Consider the following 13,878-nt stretch of genomic DNA (forward strand, 5'->3'; position numbering starts at 1 on the left):
GAGAGATGCGAGATGTGTGGGGTGGAGAGAGATGGGAGATGTGTGGATGGAGAGATGGGAGATGTGTGGGGTGGAGAGATGGGGAGATGTGTGGGGTGGAGAGAGATGGGAGATGTGTGGGGTGGAGAGATGGGAGATGTGTGGGATGGAGAGATGGGAGACGTGTGGGGTGGAAAGATGGGAGATGTGTGGATGGAGAGATGGGAGATGTGTGGGATGGAGAGATGGGAGATGTGTGGGGTGGAGAGATGGGAGATGTGTGGGGTGGAGAGAGATGGGAGATGTGTGGGATGGAGACATGGGAGATGTGTGGGGTGGAGAGATGGGGAGATGTGTGGGGTGGAGAGAGATGGGAGATGTGTGGGGTGGAGAGATGGGAGATGTGTGGGATGGAGAGATGGGAGACGTGTGGGGTGGAGAGATGGGAGATGTGTGGATGGAGAGATGGGAGATGTGTGGGATGGAGAGATGGGAGATGTGTGGGATGGAAGAGAACACATGTGAAAGCAGAGAGCAATGACAGAGTGAATGAGGAATACAGATGCTCACAGATAATGATGGCTTCTCCAGCCATGAGATTTGAACTTGAAATTGTAGAAAACGTTTGCTTCTGAGTGTGTTAGTGTGTGAGTGTGTGTGTGTGTGCACATCGGTGTACTTGTGTGTATGAGTATATGTGTTTGTGAAATGCAGCAACTATCAAGATCCAAGAATTCTAATTGTGCCCCTATAGTGCTGGGGTTACATCTGTTTACATTCCCATACCTCAAGTTTTATGTAGGTGCTGGGATATTCAGTTAGGTCTTTATGCTTGCACATTTGATGAGCATGTAATGAACATATGATGTGTTTCTCAAAGTTGACTCTATCTCTTACAAGGTTTGTGACCTTGGCAATATGACTAACCTCTTTTTGCTGCATTTTCTTCATCTGTGGAACAGGATTGCAGGGACTGAAGTGTGTTTCCCTTCTGCTGTGGAAATTATTTCTGCAGATTGAGGAGGAAACCTGTTCTTCTAGTTCCCTTAATATATCTGTCTCAGTCCTTTTCTATTTCTACTTGCCATGACCAATGCAACTTATAGAAGAAAGCATTTAATTTGGGGCTTATGGTTCCAGAGGGTTAGAGTCCATGGCCATCATGGCAGGGAGCATGGCAGGCAGGCAGGCAGGCAGGCAGGCAGGCAGGCAGGCAGGCAGGCAGGCAGGCAGCTGGCAGGCAGGCAGGCAGGCAGGCAGGCAGCTGGCAGGCAGGCAGGCAGGCAGGCAGGCAGGCAGGCAGGCAGCAGGCAGGCAGGCAGCAGGCAGGCAGGCAGGCAGGCAGCAGGCAGGCAGGCAGGCAGGCAGGCAGGCAGGCAGGCAGCAGGCAGGCAGGCAGGCAGGCAGGCAGGCAGGCAGCAGGCAGGCAGCAGGCAGGCAGGCAGGCAGGCAGGCAGGCAGGCAGCAGGCAGGCAGGCAGGCAGGCAGGCAGCAGGCAGGCAGGCAGTAGGCAGGCAGGCAGGCAGCAGGCAGCAGGCAGGCAGGCAGGCAGGCAGCAGGCAGCAGGCAGGCAGCAGGCAGTAGACAGCAGGCAGGCAGGCAGGCAGGCAGCAGGCAGGCAGGCAGTAGGCAGTAGGCAGCAGGCAGGCAGGCAGGCAGGCAGGCAGGCAGCAGGCAGCAGGCAGGCAGGCAGGGTGCTAGAGCAGTATCTGAGAGCTTACATCTTGAGGCAGAGAGAGACTGAGTCTTTTGAAACCTAAGAACTGGCCTCCAGCAAAAGTCTCCTTCAATAAGGCCTTATCCCTCCTAAGCAGTAGATAATGTTCCTAAGCTCACAGATGATGATGGCTTCCTTAGCCATGGGATTTGAACTGAAATTGTAGAAGCCGTTTGCTTGTGAGTGTGTGAGTGTGTGTGTGTGTCCTTATCCTTCCTAAGCAGTTCTGTCAACTTGGGATCAAGTATTTACATATATTAGCCTATGAGGTGCATTCTCATTCAAACTATCACAGTATTTGATACATGTGTGATGCTTTATAGAAAATCTTTTAGAAACAAGTTATTTAGTATCTAAGGTGATATATAATGATATTTCCTGTTACTTTTGAGTGTTAATTTAAAATGTACCAGTAAGTATGAGGACTTCTATTTTCTTAGCATGTTTCTATGTTAAAGCATAAAGATGAATGAATGTCGTGTATGGGAGCAACAGCTCCAGACCCATTTGGTGTGTGAACAAAGAGCCTGCGTCCCCTGGTGCTTCTGCCCAGGTGCCCACACATTAGGGTGCCCTTTTTAAAAGACAAGGAATTATAAGTTTGATTTAAAAACTGTTTCTGTTAATGGTAAATAAATAAAAACTCTTGGCACTTAGAATGCTTGTGATTCTAGTAACTTCTGAGGAGTTCTTGACCTCCCTTCCTGACTTGCAGACTCTACTGCCCTTTTTAACATGCACAGTGTGTTCCCTGGAAACTCATTACCAACCATTAAAGCCATCTTGCTTTTATTTATTTGTTTAATATTTATTTATTGTTTTCTGAGACTGGGTTTCTCTGTGTTGCCCTGGCTATCCTGGAACTAGCTCTGTAGACCAGGCTGGCCTCAAACTCACTGAGATCCTCCTGTCTTTGCCTCTCAAGTGCTGGGATTAAAGGTGTCCATCACCACCACCTAGCCATCTTGCCTTTTTTATTTTATTGGTTATGGAAGCTAGAGGTTAATCTCAGATGTCAGTCCTCAGGTGCATAAAGCATGCTGGACTGGGAACAGAACAGAAATAGTGTGATTACCATAGGACATTTGGGAGTTAGTAAAGAGTGTGAAACAGCCATAGCAGCTTTGGATTGTATATGCATGCATCTATGTATAGAGAATACAATTGTAATCTTGATGCATGAATTATTTTATAACTTTAAATTTAATTTAGACAAGCAGTTTCCCATTCCACTAACTGTATTCCTATAAAATGAGACCAGTGTCCCATTTCATTTTATATGGCTTATTATACATTATTTATTTACTCATTTTAAGTATGTAATAAGCATACTTTATGTCAGTCACTGTGTTCATCTCTGGTTATTTCCTTTTATTAAATGTCCAGAAATGGATTAATTTTTACAGAGTATAACATTTTAGAGCTTTTGGTATATTTTCCTAATTGCCCTAAGAAAATTCAAACTGGGTGGATGTACTGTCACAAACTTGTACGAGTGACTACTTAGCTGACTTAATTTTTAAAAAGATTTGCCGATTTTATATGTACATTTGTTTTCCTGAGTATATATGTGTACCACTTTCATGCAGTGCCTATGTCGGTCAGAAGGTGTTGGATCCCTGGAACTGAAGTTATAGGCAGTTATGAGTTGCCATGTGGGTGTGATGTCTTAGGGTTACTATTGCTGTGATTAAACACCATAACCAAAAGTAAGTTGGGTGTATGTGTGTGGAAAGGTCTATTTCACTTTCAGTTCCATATAGTTCATCAAAAGCAGTGAAGAACTCAAGCAGGGCAGGAACCTGCAGGCAGGAGCTGATGCAGATACCAGGGAGGAATGCTGCTTTGTAGCTACACTGGTTACTGGCTTGCCACATAGGACTTGTTCAGCCTGTTTTTTTTTTTTTTTTAATAGAATCTAGGACTTCCTGCCCTGAGGTGACCCCACCCACAATGTGCTGGGCCCTCCCACATCAATCACTAATTAAGAAAATGCCCTACAGACTTGACTACCAGCATCAATTGTTGCAGTAAAACAAAGGTTTTATTTTAGTGGCTCTGGTCTTTTGTTTATCACAGCTGATTCTTTAGCCTCAGATAACCAGAACTATAGATTATCAACTCAGAGTAGCAAATGGCCCTGTTAAGAGTCTTTGAGTGACTTTTAAACTTTTGTCTGGAACTTCCCAGGCCTCCATTGTCTGCATTGCTCTGACTATTCTTTTTTTTTTTTCCCCCAGATTTATTTATTTTATGTATATGAGTATACTGTGGCTGTCTTCAGACATACCAGAAGAGATATTCCATCACAAATGACTGTGAGCCACCATGTAGTTGCTGGGAATTGAACTCAGGTCTCTGGAAGAGCAGTCAGTGCTTTTAACCACTGAGTCATCTCTCCAGCCCCTGCCTCTGAATAGTCTTATCTTCAAAGTTCCTTCAGAATAGCTCACTAAGCTTTGAACACTCACTGGCTTTTCTAGCCTAATTTTCCAATAAATATTTCAATAAACAATCCTCCAACAAACACCCTGGTTAGGTCAGTGACAGCAATATTCCATGATCCTGGTACCAATTGTCTTAGTTAGAGTTACTGTTGCTATGGTAAAACCATGACCAAAAGCAAGCTGGGGAGGAAAGGGTTCATTTGGCTGTGTTCTGCTGCCTCAGCTGTGTCCTTAGCCCCATGGAAAATGTGAATAGAGTCTAACAGTCTTTCATGAGATGGCTGCCGTTGTGGTGAGGGAAGCAGACACATCTTCCTGTGGTGATTACAAGCAATGGGAGGAGTGAGGGGGGTTACTGTTTATTCTCAGGCAGTTTGGGCAAGCACTGGCTCTGGTTTTAAAAACAAGAGAAAGCAGCTGGTTGGAATGATGTGGAGTCCATCTCGCCACAACCAGTTTCAGCTGTGGACTGACTTACTTTGGTGGCTCTTCAGCAGGTGGTGCAGTGCCATAGCACAGTTCATCTCCAGGAAGCTGGCTGAGGCCTGAATCACGTTTGCACAACACCAAGAGGCTGGGTTGGGTGAAAGGCATTGTGTTTGGAAATGTCAGTTCAGATGTCCTCTTCCCAGCTTGCCTGAACTCTGGCCTAGCCTGCAGCTCTGTGGTCGGTTTCTGAGCACGGAGGCACAAAACTCCTCCTGAGGGAGAATCTTTATGTTTCTGTGCTGGTTCCAGTTCAAGAAGTGTTTATATATATTTTTAGTTTTACCACAACATTTTGGGTTTTCCCTTTGATGCTTCCCGTCTGGTTGCTGTGTTTGGAGTAGAGAACCCATCAAAGAGGATTTCTTGTGCCGTCTTAACAGGAAGTCATGGGCTGAGTGTGTAAAGGAAACAAAGTTAGGTATTTGGTCATATACAGAACTAAAACGTAACCACAAGAAAGCTTTTCTGTATGAGTTCAGTGGCCCTCAGCACACAGTTACATCAACTCCTTCTGAGGCTTGCAGGCCCCCAAAGATAAGGAAGATTAAGTAGGTAGGGTTTATTAGCATGCTCAAGTTGTCTAGAAAGAGTGTGCTCACTTTTTACCCTTTTGAAGATAAAAGAAGTTTCCAGACACCTCACTGCCTAACCAGGTACTGTCTTGGACTTTCGTTACCTCCAGCTGCGTGTGTTGGCACACAGTTGGCTCTGCTTGAAATGCAGGGGATACATTACCAAAGAACAAAGATGAAAGTGTTTATAGCATCTGACCTCACCTAGAGGTTGCCATTCTGTTGTTGCTTTGGAGAGGGAAGTGGCTGGCTAGTCAGCCATCTCCATGATCCGGCAGTGTCACACTGCCTGTAGAGTTGGGGGTCAAGCTGGTTAGAAGTGTCAGTGACCATGACATCACCTGAGTCAAATCACCTTTGTCAATTAAAATTCACTTATTTTAGACATTTGCCATTTGGACTTTGTTCAAGTGTTTACACGGGTAAAGACAGTACTTTTAAATTTCTACAGTTTTTTAGTTTTTAATTTTACAAGTGTTACAAGCATAGATAGGGCTTTACTAGTTTATGTTTGTGATACCTAACTTACAGGATTAAAAAAAAAAAAAAAAACTTGAACTTGTCCTTGGGGCTCTCAGCAGTTCTTACTTAAGTGTGAGAAACCCTGCCTGTCCGTAAGTTTCATTGATATACAGCTCTTGATTTTACTCACATACTCACAGGTTGCCTAAGAGCAGGAACAACTGTTACCTTTTCACTGGAAGTGTTTTTGAGTTCCTAGTATAAAATGGGCTTCCTACAAATGTGTGGGCATCTTTTCTTGGTTTTGTGGTTGAGTGATAAATTTCTGTTTGAAGCAAAGATGGAAAGAAGGAGAAATAACCTCAGAGTCAATCACCAGTGACAAAGGCAAGAAGACAATTTCTTTCTTATTTTCTTGACTTTTCAAAACAGGGTTTCCTCACTGTAATTCTGGCTATCCTGGAACTGGCTCTGTAGATCAGGCTAGCCTCAGACTTTGACATCTACCTTCATCTTCCTCTGCTTCCTGAGTGATGGGATTAAAGATGTTCACCACCAGGCCTGGCCAGTGTCTAATATTTTAATTATGTTATAGCTAACCTTAGTTGTCAACTTATTATATCCAGGAAGAGAGAGCCTTCCTCAGGTTGGCTTCTGGGCAAGTCTGTGGTCCATTCTTGATTAGTGATTGATGTAGGAGGGACCAGCCCACTTCTGGTGGTGCCACCCCTAGGTAGGTGGTCCTGCTGAACAAACCATGGGGTGCTTTGAACTTCTGCCCTGGCTCCCTTGATGGTGGCTGTATTCTGTAAACCAGCTAAATTGTTTCCTCCCAAAGTTGCTTTTGGTCAGTGGTTTATCACAGCAACTGAGAAGCAAACTCAGACACATTACTAATGTGTTCTTCAGCACTTTTTCTAATGGACTTAACTGAAAGCCTGCAGTGTCACTGACAGAGATGAAGACCAGACTACCAGGCAGTATGTTGTCAGTGTTTATATGGGGCGGGGGTGCTGAGGATAGCTGTGGTTTGAGTTGTTGGGCAGGCTTTGGTGTGCTAATGGAGGATGTCGTGTTTGCACCTGAGTTTAAGGGTAAGGATGGCATACTCGGAGTTGAAGAATAGCTTCCTAGTGCTTCTGGAGGGCTTCTGTTGTTGCTGCTCCAAACACATGCACTTGCTGTGGCTAAAAGCAATAAGGCTGGAGAGAAGCTCATTCCCTAAACACTGGGGACCTGTCTGGAGAATGCAGGAAAGCCCTAGAGTTACCATCCAGATCATATTTCTAAAGAGAGTACACACACTGCACCTGGTATGAAGTTGGCACCTCCAATTCCATAGATTCAGCCTCTGTTGAAAATTACTTCTTAATTTCAGGCCTGTGATTCTGGTTAGGCTGCCTCAGGTGAAACAGTACTGAAAAAAAAAAAAAAAAAAAAAAAAGCCAGTTTCTCCTATTTCCCCTCAAACCTTGGTGTTTGGGGGAGGGAAATATGTTTTTTTTTGTTTGTTTTCTTTTCTTATGGTTTATTTTTTGATTTTGATTTTATGAGCATTGGTGTTCTGTCTGCATATATGTCTCTGTGAGGTATTGGATCCCCTGGAACTAGAGTTACAGTTGTGAGCTATCATGTGAGTGGTATGAATTGAACCTGGGTCCTCTGGAAGAGCATCCAGTGCTTTCAACCGCTGAACAGTCCTTCTAGCCCAATTTTTTTTTATTTTATAAGTATTTCCTGAGTAGAAGGATATGCTGTTATGCCATTAAAATAATACCACAAACACAGGAGCAGAGTAACCAGTCTTCCAGTAGTGAAGCAAAGAAACTTTACTTTTTACAAGTTAAGTATATTGGTGAATGACTGTCAGACACAGAGGAGGAAGAATATTTTGTCTCTTGGGTATAGTGGACATACATGTCTAATTTTATATTGACTAATGGGTATGTTGGTGGCATTTCTGACAAGGTCATTGTGATGACACTGAGGTGTTGGCTCTTGTTCAGTGTCCATAACTGTGCTTTGTAGTGTTCTGTCAGTGACTCTTGATAGGTACTAGTTTTATAACAGGAGGGTTAGATTGACTCAACTTATAGGAAATGGAGAAAAGTAGTACTTTTTTGTTGTTTTTATACAAGGATACCACTTGGTTTATGGGCCTTGTTTGGTCTCTGTAGATTTACTTCTGATACTTCTGGTTTGGAAATGTTTCAGACCAAAAAGGAAAGCAATTTTATGCTTTCTTGGCCCTCAGATGAGTACAATGTGCATCTGTTTTTGATACCATGCGGTTTATAATTAGCTTTGTTTTAAATATTGACAATTTGTGAGCTACAAAGTCTTCTACCAATACAAAACAAATATAAATTTTGTGTATCTTCTCTCTTGCAAGAGCTGCAATAGACTTGTTAGTTTCTGCACACTTGTTTAATATAATTGTAAGTTCCTACTATGTGCCTAGTACTTTGTGTACCCATGGTTTCCAAAAATATGTTTGGAAAACCAGGTGCTTTGGAAAGGATTTAGCTAAAATGTGTTTGAATAAAAAAACTTGAACTGGTTTGAGAAGGAGGAGGGTTGTCATGTTGCAGTGTCCTTCATGTCCCCAGTTCTGCTGTGGACTTGCTGGCCAGCCTTCTCAGGCTTCTCACCTTTGTTTAAGGCAACTTCTGTCATTCTCAGTGTCTAAGATGGAAAAAATCTTAAAAGTTGAAAATTCTCTTTGAGATCCTTTGAAGCTTAGTTTCTATGGTTTACAGTGTGTGCACACCTGTTCCTACCTCACAGTAAGACGGTAGAAGAACCACAGGTATACATAACAGCCCTCTTCACATCGAAGGCCTGTTCCAGAGGTTCTCAAGGCAGAAAACAGTAAACACTTTGCCCTGTCCCTTGAGTTCCCTCCCTGCGTTGCAATGGAGTTGCCTACTTTTGCAATGGAGTTGCCTACTTTTGCAATGGAGTTGCCTACTTTTGCAATGGAGTTGTCTACGTTTGCAATGGAGTTGTCTACGTTTGCAATGGAGTTGCCTACTTTTGCAATGGAGTTGCCTACTTTTGCAATGGAGTTGCCTACGTTTGCAATGGAGTTGCCTACTTTTGCAATGGAGTTGCCTACTTTTGCAATGGAGTTGCCTACTTTTGCAATGGAGTTGCCTACTTTTGCAATGGAGTTGCCTACTTTTGCAATGGAGTTGCCTACTTTTGCAATGGAGTTGCCTACTTTTGCAATGGAGTTGTCTACTTTTGCAATGGAGTTGTCTACGTTTGCAATGGAGTTGCCTACTTTTGCAATGGAGTTGCCTACTTTTGCAATGGAGTTGCCTACTTTTGCAATGGAGTTGCCTACTTTTGCAATGGAGTTGCCTACTTTTGCAATGGAGTTGCCTACGTTTGCAATGGAGTTGCCTACGTTTGCAATGGAGTTGCCTACTTTTGCAATGGAGTTGCCTACTTTTGCAATGGAGTTGCCTACGTTTGCAGACTAGTAGTTAGTAGATGTAGCCTTGTGTATTCTTGTGCTTTAAGGTTTTCTCAGTTTTAATTTCTTTTATGATAAATATTCCAAAATGTAACCCATATAAACCAAAGCTCTTTGTGGTTTCTAGAAAAGCTTCAGAGTATAAAAGGGGCCCCAAGAACAAAATGTTGAAAATCTCTTATTAATACAGATTCTCTGCTGGCCTTTGGGAGAGCTAACCTCCCATAAGGCACGTAGCAATGGTATGTTCTAGGATAAATGGATTCCTTCAATAGACAAGAGGCGTTGGCCTATAGGTACCAACTGGGTAGACAGCTGTGCTGAGCCACCCAGGCTCTGCCACTTCTCTTGTGTGCAAGTAAAATATAAAGAGCACATAATTATCAATTTTAGTGTAAATTGGATGGCATTAATTACATTCACAGTGTTGTGTTTGCAATTGTATGTGCATGCTTGCGGCCATTCTAGCTGTTCCTGTAGTGGTTGGGAAGGTATGGCACTTAAATGGTCATGATTAATTTGTAATAACCACCTTAGAATTTCTCCTGCCATTCACTATTCTGCCCTAACTATGCCTAAGGAATAATGGTCAGGATTGAGTGACTTGAAGCATTCCTTCTTCACATCTGTGAACAATTATGGTCTCCAACAGAACTTGAAAAGGACTAGGTTCCTTGAATTTCAGTTGAGTGAGACTTTTGTAGACTTTGCAGAGTTCAAAGGTTTCCACTGACAGGGTTGCCATTTGAGACATGAAAATGTCTCTCACAGTGATAGTTACAGAACAACAGTGGGAAATCATTAGGAGGTAGAAGTATTTTTGTATGTTAAACTAGAGGCTGGAGTTACTGTTGGAGTTACAGTTGTTGGGTCTAATTCCCAGCCCAACACTGTCCTGCCTGGGTCTGTGGGACTTTCTACCTGATGCTGAGCTATTACTGGGAACTAAACATCAAGAACCTACTGAGATGAGAGATTTGCTGGTTCAGCACCCTCCTTTACAGGCACACATCCTTCTGATTTTGTTCGTATGTATATGTGTTTATTTTTAAATTTTAAATTAAGCTTGTGTGTTATGTCTGGGAAGGCACATGTGAGTATAGGTGCCTGCAGAGGCCAGAAAGGGCATCCTAGTTCTTGGAACTGGAGTTATAGATGGAATTACTGCCTGACATGGGTGCTGGGAATGAAACTCAGGTCCTCTGAAAGAACAGTACATGCTCTTAACGGCTGAGTCAGCTCTCCAGCCCCCAATGTTTGTTTCTATTAATTTATTTTCATTTTTTTGTAAGTAGTACATAAAACATAAAAATTACTTGTTTGTTTTGCCAGCCTCTCACTCAGACATGGCTTGGTTACTTAATTGCTTTTTACTGCAGTCTTCCACTCAATGATCTGTGCTTGGTGAGTTCCATGCTTCTAGTGAAGCATTGTATTCTCCAGTAAGTTTCTGAACAATTTTCTAAAGAGAAGAACTCACAGAAACGAGGAAGCTGCAGTCTACAAAGTGCTCTTTCTGTCACCTCCTACACTTTGACTCTGAGCTGTACCATCACACAATGAGCCTTATGGAGAATGGAGCATCTTTGTACCTTGGAGATAAGACGGAAGCAACCAGATGCTGAGGCAGCTTATAATTTAGATCAAGGCAAATTTATGACTCTGAGCACTGCTTGGACTCCAGCCTGGTAGCTGCTCTTCCTAATGGCACCATCTCTCTTCCGCAACCTGGTTTCTGAAGAACCCCCACTGGTCCTTTGGGAAGGAAGGAACATGGGCACGAATGCAGGGTCTCATGTCAGAGTGATTGCTTCTAGGTGTCTGTGCTTATAGAACTTTTCCTTCTGCACAGAAATTACTAAAGGCTGTCTTATTTTCTCCTATACAATGTGTGGGGACTGTGCAGAGGGTGAAATCACCATTGGTTTTGATTCCTTGGGGACAACTTGGTAAGTAATGTGCCAAGAAGGAAATTTTTGAAAAACTGCAAACTTCTTGTAGCACCTGGTGCCATTGGTGTTTGTTGCAGAAACATGTGTGGAGTGCAGGACAGTTGCTCTTTAAACACTGAGCTTTAGGGGACATTTTAGGAGCTCCCACCTTCTTACTGCCTACATGAAGGACACCAAACAGTGTCTCTGTGTGAGCTCTCAGTGAAGTGAGTGTGGCACAGACACTGGGCACTCAAGGGCTTAATTTATGTTGACAGCTTTTAGTTGCATCATAGGTTTGAGGAGCAACTGGGACAATTGTGGAGAAGAGTGGGAATGACTGTAAAGCTGAAGAACCAGCCCTATTTTACATGGCATGGATTTTGGCACCATGTGGGAACCACAGTGATATCAGTGTGATTGTGAATTGTCCCTCCTGATTGAGGAGCTGACTAGCTTTCCCTCCTGTCTGGAGACAGTGGCATAACAGATTGAGCTAAGGATACCAGGAGGGGGGGATGGATTGGTTCTTCCTCTAGGCCAGACTGGGGGAGGAGCTGCTATTTCAGAGAAGAAAGAAGTGAATGCTGAGACACTTCGCCTGGTTCTGGTCAATTCAGCATTTTCAGAAACAAGGTCAGGTGAGAAGAAGGTATAATTTCTGAACAGTTTAACATTGCTTGTTCCATCCATCAACACTTTACATCCTGGTTAGCACTGACAGTCTGGACTTTACCTTTGCTGCTGCTTGATGTTGGGACAATGTTAGTATAGTAAATGTATGTCTAGGAATTAAACATTGGGGGCAGTAAAATTGACTGAATGTTTCTTTTGGTCTTTGCCGGTGTTATGGGCACCATTCACCCACTGTCTCGGGGTGTTCTTCCTTAACTCTGAGGGTGACAGGCTTTGTGATGTTTTTATAACAGCTTCAGTTCAGGCTCACTGCGTTCCAGCTTTGTGCATTTATTACTCTGACTTATGTGTTCTTGTGAGGTAGTCTCACAAGAGCTCACAAGAACAAAGGCTGGAAATTTTGCTTGGGAATTCACTTCTGTATCCACACTGGAAGCCCCTTTATTTTCAGGGCTGTATAGTGTCCCACATGCTATCTGTGCATTGTTTTTCATTGGTGTGTGATTGTCTTCATTGTGTTTATTACAAGCAATGCTGATATGTGTTTTCTGCTAGTACACTGAAATACTGTATAAATTTGTGAGGTTTTGAGGGAAAGTTTGGAATTCATAGTTTTTTTTTAAATTATTATTTAATTTACTAACAAAGCTGTGATAAACATTTATGCTAAGGTTGGAATTATTTTTCCTTAGGTCTAAGTTGGTGTTGTATTTTCTCGTTGTGATTTTTTTTTATATTGCTATTAGGTACGTGGACATTTAGGATTGTAGCTTATTCCTAATGATAAATTGTAGCTTAAACCTTGAGTCTTTATGAGTAGTTTTTGTTTTGGGCTGTATGTGTGTGGGGGGGCGGGGGTGGTGGACTGTGAGTGTGCATTGTGATGTGGTATGGAAGTGTGGGTGGTGGTGTGTGTGTTTGAAGGGTGCATGCATGTGAATACCTGGGTACTTGGGCCCATGGATAGTTATGCAGAGGCCAGAGCAAGACCCTAGGTGTACTCCTCCACTGCTCTCTACCTTGTTGCTGTGAGTCAAGATCGTTCACTGAACCAAGCTGGCCATTGGGTTAGGTTGGCTGGCCAATGAGCTCTTGATCTGTTTGCCCACCTCTGCTGCCCAAGGCTGGAGTTAAAACACTTAGTCATCCCTGATTTGTGTGGGTTCTGAGAGTTCTTGCTGAGTACTCATGTTTGTGGAGCAAGCATTCTTACTTTCTCTTCATCCCCAACTTTGGTTTTGGTTAAGTAGTATTTTCTAAATACTTCCCTTATCCTCATATCTGTATTGTTTAAGTATTTTTTTTTTGTAACAGCATGTAGGTCTTTTAAGAAGATTAGAACTGATAATCTTGTCTTTCATCTAAATTTTTAATATATTAATTGATTTTATTTGTGTATAGTGTTAACTACTGACACAATTGAGTTTAAGTCTGCCATTTTAGTGAGGGCTTATTTATTTTCTGCTTGGTGTTGGGATTGAGACCAGGCCTCATGCTGAGCAGGCAGGCTCCAGTTGAGCTGCCCTGCTGCAGGTGTTCTGTTTACTCAGGTGTCTGCTGGACATCCCTTTCTTCTTCTTCCTATCTTATCCTTTTGGGGGGTGGCTGATTATTACTTTTAAATTATAGACAGTTTGCTTCGGTAATTTGGAAATTATATAATACCAATTTATGATGTATTTTATGGATATTCTAGAAATTATAATTTGCATTCTTGAATTACCAAAACCCAAGGCCACCCTTTTCATCTGTTCTTCTGGAACAGTGTAGAAGTCTTGGAATTCTTGACTCAAACTTCTGGGTCTGTAAACTAGTGTGCATACATGCTTTAATATCTGCAGATACTTTAAACCCAAATACTCAGGATAGTTTTCTTTTGTGAGTAATAACTTTATTTCCCATGCTGCTTGAATTTCACCTAGAACTCTTCTCCATCTTCCTGAGGGGCATTCTTAGCTCCAGAGTGGCTGATGGGTTTCAATGTCAGAGAGAGTATAACTTCTCTTTGTGTTTCAGAAGGATGGTGGCTGCCCTAGAGTCCTTGTTGGTCCATATCCTTTGTTTAGGATGAGTTTTTTAGTCTTGTTTCTTCATCTCATCCTGTCTATTATTGTGTGCTCTCCTACCGTTGGAGTTTTCCCTTGTTGAGTTCTGGACAACTTCA

At 42.7% G+C, this 13,878-nt stretch overlaps 1 protein-coding gene across 16 annotated transcripts in view; it reads left to right on the forward strand.

Moving 5' to 3' along the window:
* Fancc (FA complementation group C) overlaps positions 1–13,878 on the forward strand; it is a 124,240-nt gene that overhangs the window by 14,527 nt on the left and 95,835 nt on the right. Inside the window, exon 1 of one of the 16 annotated variants that reach the window (XM_076938873.1) lies at positions 11,287–11,305. The exons of 11 other annotated variants lie outside the window; for them this stretch is intronic. The gene's annotated coding sequence lies outside the window, so the exon portion shown is untranslated. Of the gene's footprint in view, positions 1–11,286; positions 11,306–11,526; positions 11,731–12,936; positions 12,956–13,878 lie in introns of those variants that run through there. 4 more of the 16 variants (XM_076938862.1, XM_076938866.1, XM_076938864.1 and 1 more) reach the window with 4 other exon arrangements.

The sequence above is a fragment of the Arvicanthis niloticus genome, chromosome 8 (assembly GCF_011762505.2).
Source record: "Arvicanthis niloticus isolate mArvNil1 chromosome 8, mArvNil1.pat.X, whole genome shotgun sequence".
NCBI classification, from domain to species: Eukaryota; Metazoa; Chordata; class Mammalia; order Rodentia; family Muridae; genus Arvicanthis; species Arvicanthis niloticus.